We start from the raw sequence: 23,121 nt of genomic DNA, 5'->3' as shown, positions 1-23,121 counted from the left end.
TTCTATGTTACCAAATGGATTTTTCAGAGAATGAAAGTTGGAACAGACACCAGGCTGTCCAGGAGCAGCCCAGGGTCGTAGGTGGGACAGGCCGTTCTCAACACCCCTCCTATCTGGTTCCAAATCCAGTTTTCTTTTGATTCTCCCATTTTTCAATTTCAGCTAAGTTCATTTACAAAAATGCACTCCTCTAAAACCTGATCCCAACATTGGAAACTTTGGACACAAACCCAGGGTTATATGTGTCAACAAAAAAAGGGGCCTCCTACTAAACCTGACAAACTCAGCGACCTCAAGTAATCACACAGGATTGTCTGAAATTAAAACGTGGTAACTTAGAGCAGGTCATAGACGTGGACAACAGTGTGGTGATGGGGAGGGGAGAAGGGGAGGAGTGAAGGGGAAAGGGTATAGGGGGGACAAATGATGATAAAAAGATTAAATCTAAGAAAAGATGTGTAAAATCTTCATGAAAAATAACATAAAAATTTACTGTAAGTCAAAAAATTTTTTAAAAAGCAGATCATGGAGGGCTGTGATGTCCTGCGCTGGTATCTTTCCTGACAAAGGTCAGTGTTGTCTTTAACTGAGTCTGCCTATTGTCCTTTTGCATCTGGGATAACATATCTTTGGAATGTCAGGGTGATCCCCCCACCCCCAGCCTCCTCCCAGCCTCCTCAGGGCCCAAGCACACACCACAGCAGAGACCCCCAACCCCTCATTGTTAATAGTTGACTGTTAGCTATCTACACCCACCATATAAAAGAAGTGTGGGTCTATTCCCTTCACTTTTTATCCGGTCTCAGGGATTTCCCAGCTTTGCTCTCTCCCACCTCCGTAAACTACCAGCCATATACTTCCTGTAACCTCTTCCATCTCCGCCTTTGATTATGATGATAAAATAAAGTACAAAACTGTCATTCTCTGGAGCATTTTCTCAATCTGTTGAGGTTTTGGCTTCCTGGCAATGGTAGTCAGTAAACTCAAATAAACTCATAAAAAATCTTACAGGTTTGGATATTTCTTATATTGACACATGTATTTCAATACAAATGAAATTAGGTTTATAATTTATTAGTTCTTAATTCAATAATTACATCTTCTAAACGAAATTGCTGATCTTTATAATCCATCAGAAATCTGTTTTAACAAGAAGCTATATGTGCCGCAGAGTAGTTCACCGAGGTCTCCACTGGGACCCGGAAGGTTTTTGTTGTTTTTTTATTTTCCCTTAACTATACTCTGCCTTTTGAAATATTTTACAAACTTCAGAAAAGAGAATGAAATGCCATTTTTTTCCTTTATATTCTCCCAAATGTGTCTACCACAGTATTATGCACACAGTGGGGAACCGATTTACTTTGCTGACTGAATGATATCATTATATAACAAAAGTTTCTTTCCTTCATAGCAATTAAAGCCAAAGAATGCTTAAAAGTTGTCATGAAGCTTCCAAATAAGACCTGCTTGGTAATGGTGACTAATAATAGAAATCATTAGTTACTGCACGATTCAGGGAATACTAATGAATAAAAAGCATTATTTTGACTAAGTCATTTTCTGAAATGTTCTTGGTAATAAGTGTGAGAGTCGGGTCAAAGTCATTTTACTTATTTGAAAAGGAAAGGTGATTCTAATGCATACAAAAGATAGCTTTGCAATCTGCCAGGAATTTTAATTTCTAAGCTGACAATGTTTCAGCACTTATATATGATAACAGCTGTTATGTTACACACACACACTAGTCTTCTATTAGCCGCTTGCTTTTCCACAAAAGTGAAATACGTACGGGTAATAGTAATGTGGAAAATGCAATGCAACTTTGAACTTTGATCAAATTTCAATGTTATCAAATTATATTAAACTGATGTGCTGATGGCAACGTTCCAGATTTCCATATCTAATATCATTCTGTTCAAAAACCATTTTCCTCTGAAAGGGAAATAGGAAATGAAGTAGTTTAATTTAATTGAATGTCTGATAAAAATAATCAATGATACTTCAGGTTTGATATGAAAAGAGAAAGGTGGAAATGCTTTTCTACTTCTAGAGACACTGCAGGAAATTAAATAATGGGAATGGATTATGAAATACAGTTTGTAGATCACTCTCCACTACTAAGAAACCAGTCACTAAAACTCATCTCACTAACTAAATCAGGGAAAAGCAATGGAATGAAGGTCCCAGGTAGAGCAAATGACCATGCAAATGTTAGCTGTTAGATACATTTGTTCCAACAAATGTTAGATACATTGGTTTTGTTCAGTATCAGCTGACAAAAACTTAGACTTGTTTTGGGAACTCAAAAATAGGGGTAGGGAGGGAATCAGCAGATGTGGTAGTGAAGGAGAAACAATTTTACGTGGTCCGTGGAGCAAGATAAAGAGGGTAGCATCTCAAACCGAAATCCCAGAAAGCAACCACAGTGACCAGGTGTGAGAAATCCATCATGTTACATGAAATTTTAGCATCAGGCATGGCACTGGCTGTTCTGCTTCAAAGCTGAAAGTTTTGAATCAGGAAAAGCCCTAGAAGTAAGGGAGAGAGGAACTGATAAATGAAAATTCCTGGTTTTCTGTCCATAAAGTGGAGAAAGAACCTCCAGGATCACTGCTCCTACTACAGAGGTGATTCTTAAGACACCTTAGTCTTGAAATATGGAAGATGCTCTCCAAAATTGCAGATCAGAAATGACTTTCAGTTCTAGAAAGTGATACAAGAGATAGGACTTTAAAACTCAGAGGTGAGTCTAATTTTACACCATTGGTAGATTGGTAGCAAGCTGAAGTAATGAAGTTCAAACTCCTGAACAGTCAATATGTAAATATGTCTGACTATATACTGTTTCACCTATATACTGTTGCAGTTACAGTGTAAATACAACTAATGCCGCTCACTAAACTGATACCAACCAACTCCTCTGATTTACTCCTTGTTCCTCGAATATGTTTTTACCTCTTTCTGGCATGCGCTAACCCCAGTCATTTGCTAGGAAGATATATAGTTATCTGGTTTATGCTTGCATCCAAGAAGACAGCCTTGAGTTATTTTTAAAAAATAATTGAGAATTGATCAGTCTCTCAAATGTACCAACACTGTGTCTTCTGGAATTACTCACGTTCTGTTTCAGTCATCTGCATCTCCTTTCAGGCTGAGAGATATCTGTAAAAAAGGCCCATGACTTATTCATATTTTAAAATCCTGTGTTTAGCACACTTATGCTTGATGTGATAGTCAATAAATATTTATTAATAACTATTTAATTTACTGTCTTAAAATCTGGTTCTGTGTTTATGGTCTTTAAAATATACCTTTATATATTAGAAAATTTATAATAAGAATTTATTTTACACCATTCTAATTTTAATAAAAGTCTAACTATGTTAATTTAAGCATATAGTTTTCTGCTTTTTTTCTATTGTATCACTATGTTATAGTTTAATGTGTTCCTCTATGTATGTGTGTGTATATATATATAACATTAGGCTGTCTCTCATTCATTCTGTTAAAAGCTATTAATGATTTTAAGACTTTTGGGGGAGGAATGGTTGATTATGGTTTTACTATGATGTGTCAAAATGTTTTTTTCAGAGTGTCATTTATCAAACTAAGGCTAATTGGTCTCATGAATATAAGGTTTGATGTCTATATCAATTCAGCAATATTCTTAGTCATTATCTCCTTTAGCCTGGTCTTTACTCTTTTTTTTTTTTCCCCTCTCAATAATCTTTTCCTAGTAATCAATTAGATGCATCTTGATTTTTAAAAATTTTACCATATCTTTTAGCATCTTATATAGTATCTTATTCTTTATAATTTCTGCTCCAGTCTGTATCTTTGTCATTTTTCTAATTGGCTAGGCCATCTATTAAATTTCTACATATTTTTAGTATTTTTCATAAACACTAAACTATGTCTGATTACATTTTATAGTGTTTTCCCTGTTACCCAAAGTTTCAATTCCTCCTTTTATTTGTATAAATGTAGTGAACATACATGTTTTTTATTCTCTATGCAATGCATGCAAAGTAAGCATTCTTTGCTGTGGATTTAAAAAAAAAATCTTACTCATGCTAATTACTGTCTCTCTGTTTTACAAGTGAGTTCATATCACGTCATGTTTCAAAATAATTCATCCAAAAGCCTTTCTCTGTCCTTTTGCCAGGTGCTGGTGGAGGCAGTGGGTCGGGGCGGGGGGCTTGCTAAAACTCCTGGAACACTTCAGCTTCAATTTTTTAATTGAATCTTTTGAACCACATAGATGGTGATTCAGACTCTCATTAATGGAAGGCAGCATTATGGTAAGAATTATCAAGGGAGTTTTCACATTCCCTCACATCTTCACACCCTTCAGCTTCAAGGTTATAGCAGGCAAGGATGTAAATAATGTTACTCTGTGTGTGTGTGTGTGTGTTTCCGTCTAGATTTTTCCCAACGAATTCTGGCTTTACCAATAGCCTCTTGCAAGGTGCATTAAAAATGACAAATTCCAGGGATTGGCAGGTGCCCTCTGCACATTCAGAGGTACCCTGCCTATCTGGATTCATGCTTTCTCATTGTTTCTAGTTTTTAAGGATTTGTCTTAATCTCTGATTAGCTTAACTATGCACTTGAAAATGTGGAAATTATATTTTTAGCTTTATTGTTTCCTGTTTTATTTTTTATGTTCTCCCTGTATCAAATCTGTAATTTTGTGGGGAAAGTTAACAATTTTTAGCTAATTTACCTGGACAACCTATTCCAAAAAGTTACCCTTTTGCATGATCATGCTTTACATATAATATGATCAAAGACAAAATATATCATTTCAACCCCTTCCAGGTATCCTCCGTAGAGCTGAAATTGTTCTGTCTCCCAGGCAACATCCTGCATTGAAATTGATTAGTTCTATCCATCCATTCATTTATTTACTTGCATCTATTTGACATCACCACAAACTCCTAATTTTGTAGACTAATTAATTTATAGCATTAATCAATCTAATTATGCACTTCCAATGATCAAATGAGGATATTTATCATTATTAATTTTAATTAATGAGATTTACTTTTCATCTGTTGTAAATGTAAACATGTCTCCTGATAAGAAACACTTTCCTAAAAAGACACCTCTATATCAAATTCTAATAAAAAAGACTACCTCACTGGATAGATTTTTTTCCTGAAAATTCTGTGTCTCACTAATAGACAATAACTGTTAAAAATAAATCTTTGTTTTTCCACATTTAATTTATGGCAAGGTCCTGCTATTTAAAGTTTGATGACAATTTATTTTTTCTTATCACTCATACAAAGATCTAGTATTTAAATTGTGACCCAATGAAAATGGATACTTGTTTTCAATTTTAAGTGATTTGAAAATAATATGTTTAGCAATACATGGGATAATTGGTTCAGGTTTATATGTCTTCTAGTCCAGAGTCTTTTAACACTTTAGATGGCTCAATAACAAATGTAAAACGCACAGTGAATATAAAATTTTAGATCAATTAAACCATGAACTATAGTTAAGCTGACATTAAAACAATAACTTCCTTTATATCTGTGAAATATAGTTCAGACTTTTTTTAAAATTACTTTATTGCTGTTCAATTACAGTTATCTGCATTTTCTCCCCACCACTCCCCTCTACCCCAGCAAAACCCACCTCCCTCCCTTGCTTCCACCTTCCCCCTTGGTTTTGTCCATGTGTCCTTTATAGTAGTTCCTGAAAACCCTTCTCCCCACTGCCCTCTCTCCCCTCCCCTCTGGCTATTGTTAGATTGTTCTTAATTTCAATGTCTCTGGTTATATTTTGTTTGCTTTTTTTCTTTTGTTGATTAGGTTCCAGTTAAAGGTGAGATCATATGGTATTTGCCCCTCACTACCTGGCTTATTTCACTCAGTATAATGCTCTCCAGGTCCATCCATGCTGTCAAGAAGGATAGGAGCTCCTTCATTCTCTCTGCTGTGTAGAATTCCATTGTGTAAATGTACCATAGTTTTTTGATCCACTCATTTGCTGATGGGCACTTAGGTTGCTTACAGCACTTGGCTATTGTAAATTGTGCTTCTATGAACATCGGGGTACATAGGTTCTTTTGGATTGGTGTTTCAGGGTTCTTAGGGTATAATCCCAGCAGTGGAATTGCTGGGTAAAAATCAGCCTTTTTATTAGGTTCCTGTTGCCTATCATCATTATAAAGCATCACTATCAACATCATTTAGAAGGATAAATGAATAATACTGACTTACTTGGTCATAGGTTTTATAATATAAATTATATTTTCCATAAAACATGAGCTTCAGAATGCTTATCTGAAAGTTGCTATTAAAAAGTAGCTCATTTTTTTTTGTCTCCTAGGATTCTGTGAAATACTTGTTTAGAATCTCATATTTCTGATGGATTGTATTTTTCAAGCTCCATAAGAAGAAAAAAAATGTCCCTAATAGATCTCGGGATCAGTGATATAAAACACTACAGAATATCTATCGATATACTTGCCAATAATATATCATTTTATGTTTCTATACAAGGCAATTTTTGGCCCTCCTGTGGCTGGCACATCCAGACACCTTCTGCTATGAAATGGTAAAGAAAATTCATATCAATTTTAAATTATAATATTTGGAGTGAAGTAGACACCTGGGAGAGGACTGGGTTGAGACTCATGGACCCTTCCCTACAGTTCTTGTACTACAGCTCTGCATTTATTGTAATGCAGGTTATGACGGAAGTCACTGAGTGACACAGTCTATGTGAGGAAGAAAACTGGGTCCCTGAGCTCACTTTGGGTTCTAAATAGTTGAGGATCTGCACGCTTTTGAGTTCAACATGTGACTAAGTCAAAAATATAGCCTCACCCAGTCTCCGTATCACATGTGCTTGCTTTCCATATAATAGCAGTGTTTCTGAGTGACTTTATCAAATGATAGTGACATACAGTACCGTATTTCATATGGCGCACAGCAGTACAGCATGCAAGCATACATGTAGTTTAGATATGTATGACGGCGGTCTAGCAACTAACCAGCTATGTAAATAGAAACATTTATTGAAGGAGATACAAGACACAAGAAACACTGTACATAGGACAATGACACCTCAGTCCCCTTCAAAGTTGGGACCTTCTTGAGGAAATCTGGTTCATTGGGAGTGGTTTGGATCAAGTCATTAGCAACTGCAGCATGATGTTCCTTCTGCTCTGGTAGCAGAAGCCACAAAACAAATTTTGCCACAACACATTTCATGTCAACATCCTGCATCAACATCTCAGACACAGTAGTTTTGGGAATCCCCGATCAGCTTCTAGTTCTCACACTGTCAGTCACCCATATTTGTTGACTGAAGCCCATACACATTCAATATTCTCAGGTGTTCTACTTGTTGCAGGCCTTCCAGAACGTGGGTCACTTTCAACAGATTCTTGACCATCTTTGAAGCACTTGTGACACATTTTTATTTGTGCTGCACTCATTGCATCGTCCTTGAAAGCCTTCTGAATCATCCGAATATTTTCCATGGAGGAATATTCAAAGTTAACACAAAATTTGATGCAGATTCATTGTTCCACTTGCTCAGTCATTTTGAATGCGACAGCCACACAGTACACATGCTCACTTAAAGGCGTCTATGGTCCCCACTGACTAGCACAGTGAAGTCATCATTGTTCATGCATGCACATTCCAGTCCACTCTCCTTGGCTGCCAGGTTATGTTGATGTCACCCAAAGCATTCTCGTTATATTAACAATGGCTGGACTTTTTCTGGACAGACCTCCTGTATGTGTGTAAGTGTGTACACAAACATACAGAATTTATTTTAAACCAGAGGTGTCCAACCTTCTGGCATCTCTTCATTACACTGGAAGAAGAAGAATTGTCTTGGGCCACACTTTAAATACATTAAGACACAAAATCACAAAAAAAAAATCGCATAATGTTTTAAACAAATTTATGATTTTGTGTTGGGCCACATTCACAGCCATCCTGGGCTTCCTGTGGCCCATGGGCCACAGGTTGGACACCCCTGTTCTAAACATTGCATTGCTTTCTATTTTTTCCTATTATTTAAAATGTTGTGGTAATAAACTGTGAATATATACCTTTGCACACACAAATTTTTATACCCTAATTCCCAGAAGTGGAACTGCGGCACTGCTGAATATGGAAGACAGCTTAATTCAATATGCATTTCCATTCTAACATGTGCTTCTTATTTAATATTTTTCTACTTATTTAGAAATGGACACATTAAATTCACTTTCTGATTGGGAATATAAGCTCTCACAAAGTCCCTTAAACTATTTCCACTACCTAGAATATACAACTTCTGCATTGTGGTATTTCAGATTATTTTAAAACACATTTCAAGTGCAAACAGTTTAGATTTTTGTTTCCAAGAAACACATATTGAATACGATTTGTTTAGCACTCAAATGAGTGACTCATGCATTATGCCACCACTTCTATATATAACTACAGATATACGCAGGTGACTTGTCAAAAGTAAAAATCATGAGGTTTTCATACAGATTCCACAAAAGTGTTTCATGAAGGCATGGTCATTCCTTGTTGGTTTTCACAAAAATAGGAAAGTCGAACACCTTTTATTGACTGAGGTCTTGCTGAAATTGTTCTAGCTTTGAAGGGGGATCTGCATTTCAAGTACTCATATATGCTCAGCTTAACACTCCTTTTGTCCAGCCGTCCTTGGAGGAACGCTGATGAATTTCATATGAATCTCCCACTCTGGGATCCTGAGTCCATATGCTGGACCCATGGACATGTCCCCAACACAACTCATCTTTCTCTTGCATGCTTGTTTCCCTTGTTTTAGGCGACCTCTCTAAAGTTAACAACATGCCTCGTTGTCAGAATCAGATGTCCTTCTATCTGGTTAGTTATCTAATTGAGAACCTTGTCTGTCCCATCACCCTACACTGACTGACCCTGACATCATCAACCCTAGTAGAATTTACTTTAAAAAATGTTTCATAGACTCAACATCGATAGTTCGGATAATTAGCAGATTCGTAATATCGTCTACTGTCTAGTAATTTCTAAGGTAGTAGACACACCACAGAGCAGTGTGAATTATACTGGATGAGGGATGAATCCTCCATTCCAGTCTATCTACAACATTGTAAGAACTGTATAATGTTAAGCAAGACAAATAAGCTTTCTAAACTGAGGCCTCTTTGGCAGGTGTGGCTCAGTGGATTGAGTGCTGGCCTGCAAACCAAGGGTTGCTGCTTTGATTCCCAGTCAGTGCACATACCTGGGTTGCAGGCCAGGTCCCCAGTAGGGGGTGCACAGAAGGCAACCACACATTGACATTTCTCTCCATCTCTTTCTCCCTCCCTTCCCCTCTCTCTAAAAGTAATAAATAAATAAATAACCAACCTTTAAGAATAAATAAACAAACTGAGCCCTGTAAATTGGTGAACACATTGATCTGTGTACATCCTAAGGGAGGATTAAATAAGAATCTTCTTTGTATTGGTAAATATTTTACAAGAAATGTTCTAAATGCCTAGTGAATATTTGGTAAGTAGAAATAACTTTTCCCCCTATTTCTAGGAAATAAGAAATTAAGACTTAAAGTTGAATGATTTATATGAAATGTTGAATCAGAACAAGGCCTAGAATTTTGGATTTCTATTCTGTTTTGGATTTCCTTGTGCAAGAAGTAGGAGGTATGCCTGGCTCTTTCACAGAGCATCACAGACATTACAATTAGCTTATATTTGATAATGACCAATATGGTAGCTAAACTTTAAAGTATTTAGAAATTTGCTTGACTTATGAAAGAATTTTAACTTCTCATCTCCATATGTACATACCATAAAATTGGTTAAAACAAGTATTGGGGGTTTTAAAAATATTGTTCAATAATAAAAAATATTTTAATTCATTCTGATTTTTCATCTATAGGAATGTTCTGGCATACTGGCATCATTGTATTAATATCTCTTCTCAAAGGAATAGAAAGCAGTCTTTTAAAACTCATCTGTTAAAGGTGACTGCACAGTGATGGAAAGGTGCCATTTGCCCTACCACATTAAAATCCTCCGTCGTTTTTCTCTTCATATGCCAAATGCTGACCCAGATGCCAAGCTGTGAACCACAGTTCCCCACAGCAGCAGCTGGTTCCTTGGCAGCCTCATTAAGTGGCTGCAGTGCCCCTTTAATAATGTCTGTAGGTCTCACACATCATTATGCTGCTGATGGCTGCTCTGGACTCTTGTGTCCTTCAGTTTCACTCGTCCCCTTGACTAATATGTTTGCACAGATTTTGCTCATTTTACTAATTTATTATTAGGAAATTATCATTTGGTTCTTGTACACATGAAGAACCATCCATGGACAAAATGAAATCTACAATTACTTTCTATTGTAATCCATTGTATGGTAAGAGTGCTTATTTAAATCTCAACATGGAAAAAGGTGTTTTCCTACCACCAGTTCCCAAACTAAAAAGAAATATAAATTTGTATGATTTACATGTAGTGATAATAATCAGATAAAATCTTTCCTTGAGGAGGAAATGCATCATTCCTAACCCTAGGAAAAGAAAAACTATCCCATTTGTTGGCATTTTTTTCTTTCTGTTAAATCAATTACTAAGGTATCTGTGAAATCATAACACTTAGGATAAAAGTGAAAAACAGATAAACCTATCAGTACATTAATCATGTGACTTTAAACATTGACTAAGCAAATGGACAAACATACCCTTCCAACGCCTGTCTACTGAGATTATGTATGGAATTATGTATAGTAGTGAATGACTGGACAAGAGGTCAATGGCCTAGAAAGAAAAGACCAGATATCAAAGGGGAAATATTTGGCATAAAGGCATGAGATCATGCATAAGCAAAGACCAGAAATTTGTTCTTACAGAAATAGTATGTTTACTTTTCCTGTCTATAATGCCCCCAGCCTGTGCCACTCTTCGCAAGCTTGAGATATGTTTATCCAGTGGCATGGATCTCACAGAATATCACAAACATCACATCCAACCAGGGGACACAAGATAGAGCAAAGGAGGTGTGACAAGAGCCAATGAACATAGAATAATTTACTCATTTCACCCAGAACCTGGGGGCCTAAATGCATTGAAACAGCCTCCTTTGAAGGTGAAGTTGAAGATGAAGTTGAATTACTAGTTCAGATGGAATATCACCCCCAACCCCCAGGAAGCAATATACACACAGAGCCAAAGAACTTTCTATGGCACTGTATTCTAGTAGGCAAAATACATGGGTCTGGGAACCAAGGGGTAGAAGTGAAATCAGACCCACATATCTGTGTTCTGCAGAGTCTGATGCCCTCTCCTCCAAAGGAAGAACATTTTCACCAGGAGATACAACAAAAGTCCCATTGAATATAATCTATAGCTGTTGCCTGCAGATCTAGTAAGTTTTTATCTTACACTGAAGAGTGGGGACTACACATTACAGAGATTGAGTCTCGTATCATTTCTTTATTAGTGTTGATTCTTGGTACAGCAGTTAGATGATTAACTTATGACTTAGATTCTGCGGAGGTTTGATTTTACGCTTTGTTAGAGTGTGTTGTGTAATGTTGGGCTGTTTACCACGCCCCTTTAACTTATTTGGACTCAAATGTCAAGCTCCATTTCACCTTCACATTCCATAGCTGAAGTCCCTGCTCTGGCCTTTCAGCCTTTCATCTGTCCCTTCTCGATGCACCGGTGTCTCTCTGACAAATGTGCAACTCGGTGTTCCACCAGGAATTTGAAGGGAGTTTAAACAAAGATACGGGGGTATCTCCTGTGAGAGATTCTTTCCAGGATCTCTTCCCTTAATTTGAACTGATTTGACAGGTCCAGATTCTGACACTTCCAACCAAAGCACTCACACGCCCTATTTCACACAAGTTGTTCAGACTCAGGGGTTTCCTTGGGGAAAAAAAGCCATGTAGAAGTCAATGAAACCCAGTGAGCTACCTTTCTCTCAAGGGCAAAATGCCCTTCAGTTTCTGCCTTTGTTGGACACTCTGCCATACCATTATACATTTTTCCTGTTAAATATTTTACCTAGAATGTATAACTTTTATAAGTATTATTGGATAGAACTATTTCTCAATTAGCCTAACATGCCAATTATTTGTGTTTTATTATTCTATTCATCTTGTCTATAATTTTGAATTCAACTTGAATATAGAAAACAAGGGTAAAAATTTTAAAGGTAAAATTAATTTAGGAAGTTGGTTATCTACATGACGGAATATTTGAGGCCAAAGAGTAGGAATTATGGCAAACCAGAATTTACCCTATTCAGGCTAGGGATGATAACATTAGAGGTAGAGTTATAGGAACCCAGTGCTGGCCTTACCCAGCAGAAGCAGAGATTATGTTGGGCCACTCTGGCAAGATTTAAACCATAAAGGAGACTTGGCTGTTTCCAAATAGATTGCCTGGAACAGAGACACAGAGACAGAGAGACACAGAGAGAGAGAGAGAGAGAGAGGTGGGGTGGGAGAGAAAGACATAGGCTTTTCTCTTCCTCCCATTCTTAAGTTCCCATAAATACCTTCCATTGGCTAAATCAGCAGAAAGTTGGCTGATAAGACAACCTATGAAACAGAAATGGAGCCTACAGAAAATACCAAGCAGAAGAAGATATTGACAAGAAAGAGATTTGAGGTCATATTATAACAGAAGTCATTCACAGTACTTTTTTAAAAGTTATTTTATGATTATCCAAGAAAATAAAATTTTTGTGTTAAATTTATATAAATTTAAAATCATGAAATAGCTTTTTCTCCCTCCTAGATAATACACATGATTGTCAATATTTTGACATTGTATATATTTATGAATTGTCAGGCTTATGTTTCATGATTTTAATGTTCTCATTTATTTTAGCTCTATTGTATATTATTATTACAATTATTTATTAAGTCAGTATTTATTTATATGTATAACATGTGTACACCAGCTTTTGCTGTTTATTTTTTTCTTGTGTCTCACAACCTCAGTGGATATATCTTTATATTACAGGTAAGTGCTTTAGAATTTCTTTGGTGAGATTCTTCATGTGGCAAATAATTTCATTCTGACAATATTTCTAACCCTAATTTTTGAAAAGTTCTTTTGAAAGGGATAGAATTCTTGACTATTAGTTATTTTTTCATTTGTTTGTTTCAGCACAGTAAAAATGGCATTCCATTGTTGTCTGGCTTCCATTGTCAATATTGAATAGCCTGCTGTCAGTCTACCTTTTGCTCCTTTGAAGCAAATTAATATGAAAATATGCCAATCAATATTATTTACAAAGTATATAATTTTAGGATCTTACTTCTGGACCTGCCTGAGAAATATACACTCAGAGATTAGTTTAGTTTACATCACATAGAAAGAAAGGATTTCTCTGAGGCAACAGCTTTTGAAGTTTTACATCTTTTATTTGTAATGTAATTTCATATATATAGTTCTATGCACTGGTCTTTTCCACTGCTATACTGGTCAAATAAAACATGAGCCAATATGAGAGTTGTTACGGTACACTAAAAGTATCTAATTTCACCCCTTGAGTAATTTTAGATATTTTATGCACTTATTTATATAAATGCAGAATGAGCATGCAATAATTTGTGGAGGTAACAGCAATGCTAAAGAGTTAGCTTTTATTTTCGCATACTTCTGTTTAAGATTTACCCCTCTTTCCATCTCCATTATTTTAAGAAATCATTTTATCAAAATAAAAGAGTTTGCTATATAAAATAATACCAGATAGCTATAATATTTTTAGACCTTGCTTTTAGTCACCAACTCATTTTCATTTACTCAGGATTTTTTTTAGCAGAGTACAGCAGAAAAAAATGCTATATTAATATAAATATCCCAAAATACCTTTTGTTAAATAAATGTGAAATTGACATTGGCTATGGGGGATGTTGCCAAATTATAGGATGTCCAGAGACATTAATCCAAAAATCATTTAGGAAGTAACTCATAAGAAATGTCTTTAGTTTTTAGCCCTACTGGTAAGTGGGACTGACACTTTCTTACCCATGTTATAATCTTCTAATGGAATTATAGACATCGCTATTTTTTCATGTAAAACAAACTCTATACATTTTTTTAAACATGCAAATCATTGAGGTATTATGAAGAATATAAACCAAAAATACTTTATTCTTAATGTCTGGTAAATATTTCTTAACTATTTTATCCTGGTAACCACAGGTGGAAAGCTGGCTGTGGCTTGGTATAATGCAATAGGATGTTATGAGCAATTTGTGATAAAATGTTCCAAACCAAAATCTCTGTGAAATTATGCAGCCAGTTACACTGGTTTTCTAGTTGCTAGGTCACAAAAACACTATGAATAAAATATGTCAAATAAGTTGCTATTTGCCTTCCTACTCTGAAAGACTGTTGCTGACAAGAGCTCCATTTTGGGCAGACATGTGAGGTAAAATAGTAATAAGCCAATTCTTCAACAGACAGCATATTCATTTTATATTTGCTATAAAAATAGGTAATGAATCATTCAAATTTTCTTTCAGTTCTTATGTACAACTGAAATTTTAACAATAGCCAATATTCATTATGTACTTTGTTTCCTTAGATATTTTGCAAGAACTATTTATCAATGCAATGGCAACTCCCTTGGAAAAACTTTGTTCATTGTTAATATCTAGAGTACCTTAGATGAATCATTTATACCAAATGTGGTAATTTTATTCACTTTACTAAAGATCAGTTTAGCAAAAAGTTAGGCTACCAAATTCCAGATAATGGGGCTTAAATTAGGGTCAGCTAGGATGCTTTTTGAAATGGGATGAGGGAGAACTGACAGATACAATAGGTAGACAGACACACAGACAAAGATTGAAAGTCACAGTCTCTTTTATCTTCGCTTATTTTGTATTCATCTGATCTAAAATAGCTGTAGTCAACTTGAAGCAACAATTGTTTTATAAACAAAATCAAAACCTTAGAGATAGCCAATTATCACCTTCTTTGTACCTTTCTGCTTTGCTCTGTGAACCACTGAATATTAACCTTGACGCCATCATAACCAGGCTGGGTGGTTTGTTTGTTTGTTTCTTCATTTAGTTTTGTTTGGTCAAATGTGAGATTATATATTTGATATTACTTCAATTACTTTGTTCTGTTTTCCACTGAATGAAAGAGTATAACAATTTGCTCACCTTAATGAAGAAATGAGGAAGCAATGAATCAAAGGACATAAGGAACTAAATGAAATTCTCCAGTTACTCAGCATGTATTCAAGATATAAACCTAAACTGCCTGCATCTAAATTCTATGACACCATGGGAACTAGTTAACATGTACCCAGAGTGGAGATTTTTTAGTTATTTTGAAAATTCAACAACCCTTCACAATAACATCTTGGAAAGTATAATTGTGAGATGAAAAATGTACATTACAGCATGTCCTCAGACCATTTAAAAGTAGGTGATAAAATTGGCATCTTAGTTCATGTGGGATGATTCTTAATGCAAATAAAAGTATTTTGAGTCTGGATTACAATCCTAACTGCCATAAATGAGTAAAAGTTTCCTTATGTAAACATTTTGGTTTCCTGAAAGGATACACAATGCTTCAAACACTAAACCATACTTTCTCATTCACTTTAAACAAATAAATTAATTGTTTTTTGTATATTTTTTTCTTGGAATGTAGGAATTGTAAAAAAAAAGGAAAATTCAGTTTGCTTTTAGATATTCACAAATATTTCAGTGAAGCATTGCTATAAATTTTTAAACCTGCTCCAAGATAAAAAGTCTTATTTATTAATGATTTCCTATTATTTCATCACTCTTCGATAAAGCTTTTGCATATTTAAAATCTGAGACTTTTTCAAATAATAAACATAATGATAAGGTCTTTGGGGTTTTTTTTCTTTCTTTTTAAACAGTTGGAAGTAATATGTAAGGGACAGTGACAAAATAATTTGACAAATTCATTTAAGAATTTTCACCAAATTAACTACTTTTATCATATTTTTCTGCTGTAATTAAAGACTCTTGTATCACAAGAGTCTTTTCATTGTTCATGACTGCAGTTAGCTAAATAATGGCCACCCTAAGATATCAGATTCTAAACATGAAAACCTGTAAATGTTACCTTAAAAAAGGGGGAAGGGGATAATCACAGCTATGATTAAATTAAAGATCTTGAAACCGGAATATTATTCTGGATTATCAGAGTAGGGCCTGATAATAAAACTGTCTTTATAAGAGGTAGGCAGAAAGAGATTTGACACAGACAGAAGACAATGCAATTGCAGAAGCAGGGATCGGAGGATGTGGCCTCAAGCCAGAGAATGCCAGCAGCCAGCAGAGCTGGAGGAGACAAGGAAGGGATTCTCCCCTAGAGCCTCCAGAGAAAGTACAGCCCTACTGACATCTTGATTACAGCAAAGAGATACTGATTTTGGATTTATGGCCTCCAGAATGGTGGGAGAATGAATTTCTGTTGTTTTAAGCCACCAAGTCTATAGTAATTAGCTAGAGAAGCCCCAGGATATTAATCAAATTATACATTCACAATAAAGAAACAGACTCTGAGTTCTTTTACAAGGTCATGTACTCCACTACATTTACATCTGTTTCTAAGGGAAGACAGCGGTCTGTGTCAGTCATTTTATGGGTGTTCTCAGTTGGGAAACTCTAGGAGTTGCCCATACAGAGAGGTAATGAGTACTCCGTTTCCATTCCATGTATTAAATTACCTCAAGTACCTTGCAAATTCAATAATGAATTTGATCTTGTTTCCAGAATTACCTTCATTGTAATGATTTTATTGTTTATGTATAATTTAGGTAAATATATCCCAGTTAGGATTTAGAAGATTACTTTTTACTGTGATTATTTTGTATTCACATAAACTCTCTTCTACCTTTAAAGAGCATAAATTTATAGCAGAAAGATTATAAATGTGCACACACCATTCATATAGAAATTGGCTTACACTGACAACGACAAGGGACTGAACTGTTCCCAGCCTTCGGTTCGATTCTGATTGACAGGAGCAGTAGGAATGACATGTGCATATTTACACCCCCCCTGGTGTGCCCTTTAAAATGAAGGAGAGCTTGTGTGGACACAAAATAAAAATCACAAGAAAAGTAACTTTATGAATCCGAAGTGGAATATATTTACCTAAATTACACATGAACGGTAAGGACATGAGCCTATAAATCCTCACCGTGATAAACTTCTGCTCATGGAGAAAAGAAGTTTTATCTGTTGAAAGAGTAAGGATTAGGGTGAGATTTGTGGCTTAAGTGTGACCTTCTTAGTTCTTTCTACTTCTGAAGTGTTTCCAAAAGTTTTCATTTTGGTGAATTCAAATGTTTTCCTATTGTATCAAAATGTGCCATGAATTTTGTATTTTTGCTTTTCGTGGTCATGAGTGATTTTGGACAAAATAACCACTTCAGAAAGGTTGACCCTCAGAAAACAATCTCCTTTAAATGATTTGGACCGGAAATGTCTTGTTGCACTGTGACTGACATTCACTGAATGATGATTAACAGGAAATTAAAAACAAACTCCGTAAAAACCAAATTGAAATGAAATATCTTTTAGACACGAGATAGTACAGCTGGTAAATTCCTGCATAGACAGGATTTCAGAAAATAAATTACAGGGCTTTATCCTAAGTTTTATAAAAGCAAAACTGAAGAAAAATTATAGGATGCAGCCAGACAGCACATGAAAACGACACACCTGAAATTCCACATAAGTACAAATTACTGTTGTCAGACGTGAGAAACATCCAAACTTATAGAGAATTTTTGTGAGTTTATTTGAGCTAAACTGACAACAAATACCAGAAGGCAAAATTTTAACGACTTGAAAAAAAGTTCCAGAGAATGGAAGTTTTGTCACTTATTTTATACATTAGAATCAAAGGAGGAGACGTTAAGGAGGTTCCGTGGAATTTATTGGTGGTAGATTAAAGCAGCAGGAGAAAACATGGCGAGGAAATCTCTGAAATTGCATACAGGTGAAAACAGACAAGTGTACTTATTATACATTGGTGGGTACAGGGTAGATAACATTTCCAGCACGTAGAGATGGTATGCAGGAAACTAGGTAACAATGAGGGGTTGTGGTCTCCTGCTCTGGTCTGGTAGGTGTACCCACAGAGGTCCAGAGAAAGGGGATTACTCTGACATTCCCAAGGTATATTACCTTACTTCACTTAAGGAAGAGATTGACCATGCTCAAGGAAGCTACAGGCCTAGGATGTGATTACCCGCCATGATTCCTATTTGGTTGGGAATTTTTATGTGCAAACCATCATATGTGGCTACTTTTGGCCTCTAAGTCTATAAAGTCCATCACACAGGCCTCCCCTGAGCTTGTCAGGCTTAGTATGTGGCCCTTTTTTCCCCACATGTGTATAAAACTTCTTCTTCTGGTCATTTCATCACATTCAGACTACAGAAAAGCAGTGAAAAGTGCTATGGCTTTTGTTTTTGTTTCTTCTTCTATTTTTGGTGTGTGCGTACCTCTTGAGGAATAATGAGAGTCCATGACTACCTATCCTATTACACAAAATAAAATGACATTTTCAGCTGGTATAATTGGTGTGGTCAGGGCCTAGTATATTCACTAAAGCCTAAAAGTTCAATTATAAAGGGTTTTCAAACTAGAAATCCTATGTGTTCTATGGGGAGATCACTCAGGAACAAAACCTTGTACATGAGACAAATACAAATCATTCTTGGAAGCCTACCTAAAATGCGAGTTACAGAAATCTGCCAGGATTATGTGTTAGAAGATTAGAGTCCTGCTGAAAATTTCAGAGCATCTGATTAAGTTTATTCAACACTAAGGGGAAAAATGTAAATTTCTTTATGTATTCCATTTGTTTAGAAATATATCTTAATGCATTACCATCTATATACCTATAAAATCATGAAGAAAAATATCAGGTAAGAGTAACCTTCAAAACGAGCTAATCTCTAGGAATCTCACAATAGGCTTCATGGTCAGAGGGAGCATAGCTGTGGGAAACAGATTTATCTTCATAAAGGCCTTGCCTTAATTTAAATTTTCCTATCTCTTTACCATATTTCCCAAGTATGTAAATAGCAAGCCAGAGCAATATTTTGTACATGTTATTCTTCCATAGACTGCTAAAACTTGTGTTTGCCTTGTATAATAAAATATATAGAAAATAAGATTTTTTGTGTGAAAAGAACTGATTATTTGCCTTGTTTATATTTGTGAGTTTTTAGAAAATTAATTATGTAATTGTTTCTAGTATGTTCTTCAGCTACCTGCTTATACCTTCCATGCAAAAAAGTGTTCAAAGTAAAATAAAGAGCCGTACTGGGAAGAAATGGAAAAAAGCCAGGGCATTCCTGAAATACTCGATGCTGACTTTTGTATCAGTATTCCTGGAGGAGGTATCACAAAAACGCTCTACGATGAATGGTGAATGTGTTTGCCTGTTTGTTCATTTGGTCCCTGCCTTATTTAAAAATGAAGTAAATGACTGGGAGTGTATTGGTTTTTACGTATTCTTTATTGGCTAACTCATATGTCTCACAGGAAGAATGTACTTGGAATAAGAGAGAACATTCAAATTCTATCACATTAGTACTAGATATCCTTATAGTGTGAATTCATTTCTGGCAAAAAATGATTTATTAAATAAGGAGTTTCCAAATGCACAATGACATTTTACTTCAAGTATGATTTATAGGACCTAATGCTGTTTTTGCAAGGCCTATGAGTTCAACACTCTATAAATTCAGAGAACAAACATGTGTTTCCTACATTTTTATTGGCTATTTCATGAACCTTGTGGATCTTACTAAAAGGCAAGGTTATGTGTTTATAACTTATAAATTATAAACAAGTATTCATTTACTTCTTAGTTTTTAAGCTACAGTTGCTGAAGAACTTGTGCATAAAAAATTCCTTTGAAATTTAAGGAGCATTCAGGGAATATTTTCCATAAAAACCTACACGGGAAGAAAAAACTATAAATATTGTAATTTTCAGTGGAAACTGGAATATACTAAGAACATAGCAAGAGAATATCTTATTTTTTAAAAAATTAGCGTAGCCCTGGCTGGTGTGGCTTAATGGGTTGAGTGCCAGCCTGTGAACCGGAGTGTTGCTGGTTTGATTCCCAGACAGGGCACATGCCTTGATTGTGGGCCAGGTCCCCAGGAGGGGGCGCATGGGAGGCAACCACACATTGATGTTCTTCTCCCTCCCTTCCCCTCTCTCTAAAAATAAATAAAATATTTTTTTAAAATTGGCTTCAACTTGCAATGTGCTTCAGAAGAAAAAAAAATTAGGAAAATACCATTATTTTGTTAAAATAACATTATTTTGTTAAATACGCTCAAGTATTCTTTTGTTTGTTTTTTAGGTACTTTAGCGAATTCTTCAAGAAATGCAGACACTGTTCATCTTTTTCTTGGGTAACTATACTGCCTAATTTCTACCTGTCCAAGTCTCATTTGTTTTTTTCAGATATCAGCTTGCCCATCACTTTCTCTTCAAGGTCATGATAGACTGCTACCATGCCATTCAAGGTGTAATTATGTGGCCAATCTGTGTTCTCAGTGTACCTTCATTTACATTATCAAAATACAGCCTTTGTCACCTATCACAAATGCTATTTATACTACCTTCCCACAAGACCATTAACTCTCTAAGTTCAGAAACTGTCTGATCATCTAGCCTTAAATAAGTGATCAGCAACTAAGAGGAACTGGAAAACTGTTATCTTATCAAGGAACTGAATTAATGAGGAAGTGGGTAAACAGAAAGGACACTGATGTTGAATGCATCTGTACTTGGCTTTTTAGATAAGGGGTATTAGTTTCTGTCATTTTCACTCACTGCAAGCAAATGCTGTGGCCCCCAATTGGAGGCCATTCAGAATTAGTAAACAGGGAACTGTTTACTCATTAAAGACAATAAAGTACCCTAAGTAATAAATAATTCAGATGCTGAGTTTTAGAGATTGTCTCACTCTCTGACAAAGACCCCACTTTATAAATTGAAGTTGAATGCAACCCTTAATGAGTCACACTATTTTCAGAGACATGAATTGCTCCATTCATTTGGAGAAGAACTTGTCCATACTCACCAAAATGCAAAACTCACGTACACACTGACCTACCAGTTCTGAAACCATGCAAAGATGCATGTACAAGCATATTCAGTTGTGCATATTAGTCAACAACTATAGGCAAACTCCATCTTTTGGAGACTGGCTCAATAATTATGGCACAATTAGATACCAGGAGCTATTTAAATCAATAAAGACGGTTTAACAATATTGATATGAAATAAGATTTCAAACAATATATAGACTGATTGTATTTTTTTCTATGTACATGCACACATACACCTATATGGGTTCATTTATAATTCAATAAACATTTCTTGTGGAAGAGTGAACATTAGGGTTCACTCTTGGTATTGTACAGTCTATGGGTTTGGACAAGTGGATAATGACATGTATCTACCACACGGTATGATACAGAGAAGTTTCACATCCTAGAAAAATCTCTGCGCTCTGCCTTTCATCCCTCTCTTCCCCTACTCTTAGGCAACCACTGATTTTTTTTAACCGTCTCCATAGTTTTGCCTTTGCCAGAATGTTGTATAGTTGAATCAGTATGTAGCCTTTTCAGATTGGCTTCTTTCACTTAGTAATATGCATTTAATTTTCCTTCATGTACTTTTATGGCTTGATAACTTATTTCTTTTTTAGTGCTGAATAATATCCCATTGTCTGGGCATACCACAGTGTACTTACCCATTCGTCTACTGAAGGAATGAATGCTTGGTTACTTCCACATTTTAGCAATTATGAAGAAGGCTGCTATACACATCCTTGTGCAAGGTTTTATACTGACATAAGTTTCACCTGCTTTGGGTAAATACCGAGGAGTCCAATTGCTGTATTAAAGAGTATGTTGAGTTTTATAAGAAATTACCAGACTGTCTTCTAATGTAGCTGAGCCATTTTGCATTCTCACGAGCAATGAATGACAGTTTCTGCTGTTCTGCATCCTCACCAGAATTTGGTGCTGTCAGTGTTCTGGATCTTAGCGATTCTAATAGTTGTGTCGTGGTGTCGCATTGTTTTCATTTCTATCCCCCTGATGACGTGTGCGGTGGAGCATCTCATCATGATTTTTCGCATCTGTATATCTTCTTCGGTAAAATGTTCAGCATTCTCCCCCACTGACCGTTCAGATTTTTGGCCCATTTTTTAAATAAGATTGTTTTCACGTTGTTAAGGTTTAATAGTTGTATATTTTGGATGATAGTTCCATATTAGATATGTATTTTGCAAATATTCCAGCCGGTGGCCTTTTCATATCTTGACAATATTCTTCACAGAACACATAATTTTTTCATTTTAATTAAGTCCTGTTTACTTGTTCGTTCTTTCATACATGGTGCCTTGTTGTTATATCTAAAAGTCATCAGCAAACCCTAGGCCATGTAGGTTTTCTCCTTTGTTATCTTCTAGGATTTTTACAGTCGTGCACTTATACTCAGGTCTATGACCCGTCTTTTAGTTAGTTTTCATGAAGGCTGCAGGGTCTGTGTCTAGGTTCACTGTTTTGCATGTGGGTGTTCAGTTATTCTAGCACCATTTGTTGAAAAGACTGTTTTCTCCATTGTATTGTCTTTGCTCCTTTGTCAAACATCAGGTGACTCTATTTATGTGGGTCCATTTCTGACCTGCTTATTTCCTTCCATTGACCTGCTGATCTATTCTTTCACCCATACCACCTTGTCTTCATCATGGCGATTTTAAAGTAAGATTTGAAGTTGTGTACTGTCAGTCCTCTCTATAAACTTTAGAATAATTTTGTAGATACCCACAAAATAAGTTGCTGGAATTGTTATTGAGACCACATGAAATCTACAGATTAGGTAGCAAAGAACTGGCATCTTGAAGATATTGAGTATTCCTATTAATGAACATGAAATACTTTTCCACTTACTTTCTGTTTAAATCTTTCATTAGAGGTTAGTAGGTTTTCTTGTACAAATGTTGATATATTGTTAGATTTATACATATTTCACTATGGGGGGTGTTATTGTAATGGTAGTAGGTTTTTCATCTCGAATTCCATTT

At 35.6% G+C, this 23,121-nt stretch overlaps 1 pseudogene; it reads right to left on the bottom strand.

Moving 5' to 3' along the window:
• Positions 1 to 22,239, bottom strand: part of LOC112315369 (M-phase phosphoprotein 6 pseudogene) — a 146,651-nt pseudogene extending 124,412 nt beyond the window's left edge.
• Between the last annotated feature and the right edge of the window lie 882 nt (positions 22,240 to 23,121).

Source organism: Desmodus rotundus, chromosome 8 (genome assembly GCF_022682495.2).
Source record: "Desmodus rotundus isolate HL8 chromosome 8, HLdesRot8A.1, whole genome shotgun sequence".
Classification (NCBI taxonomy): domain Eukaryota; kingdom Metazoa; phylum Chordata; class Mammalia; order Chiroptera; family Phyllostomidae; genus Desmodus; species Desmodus rotundus.
This window is presented reverse-complemented; position numbering and strand designations above follow the sequence as displayed.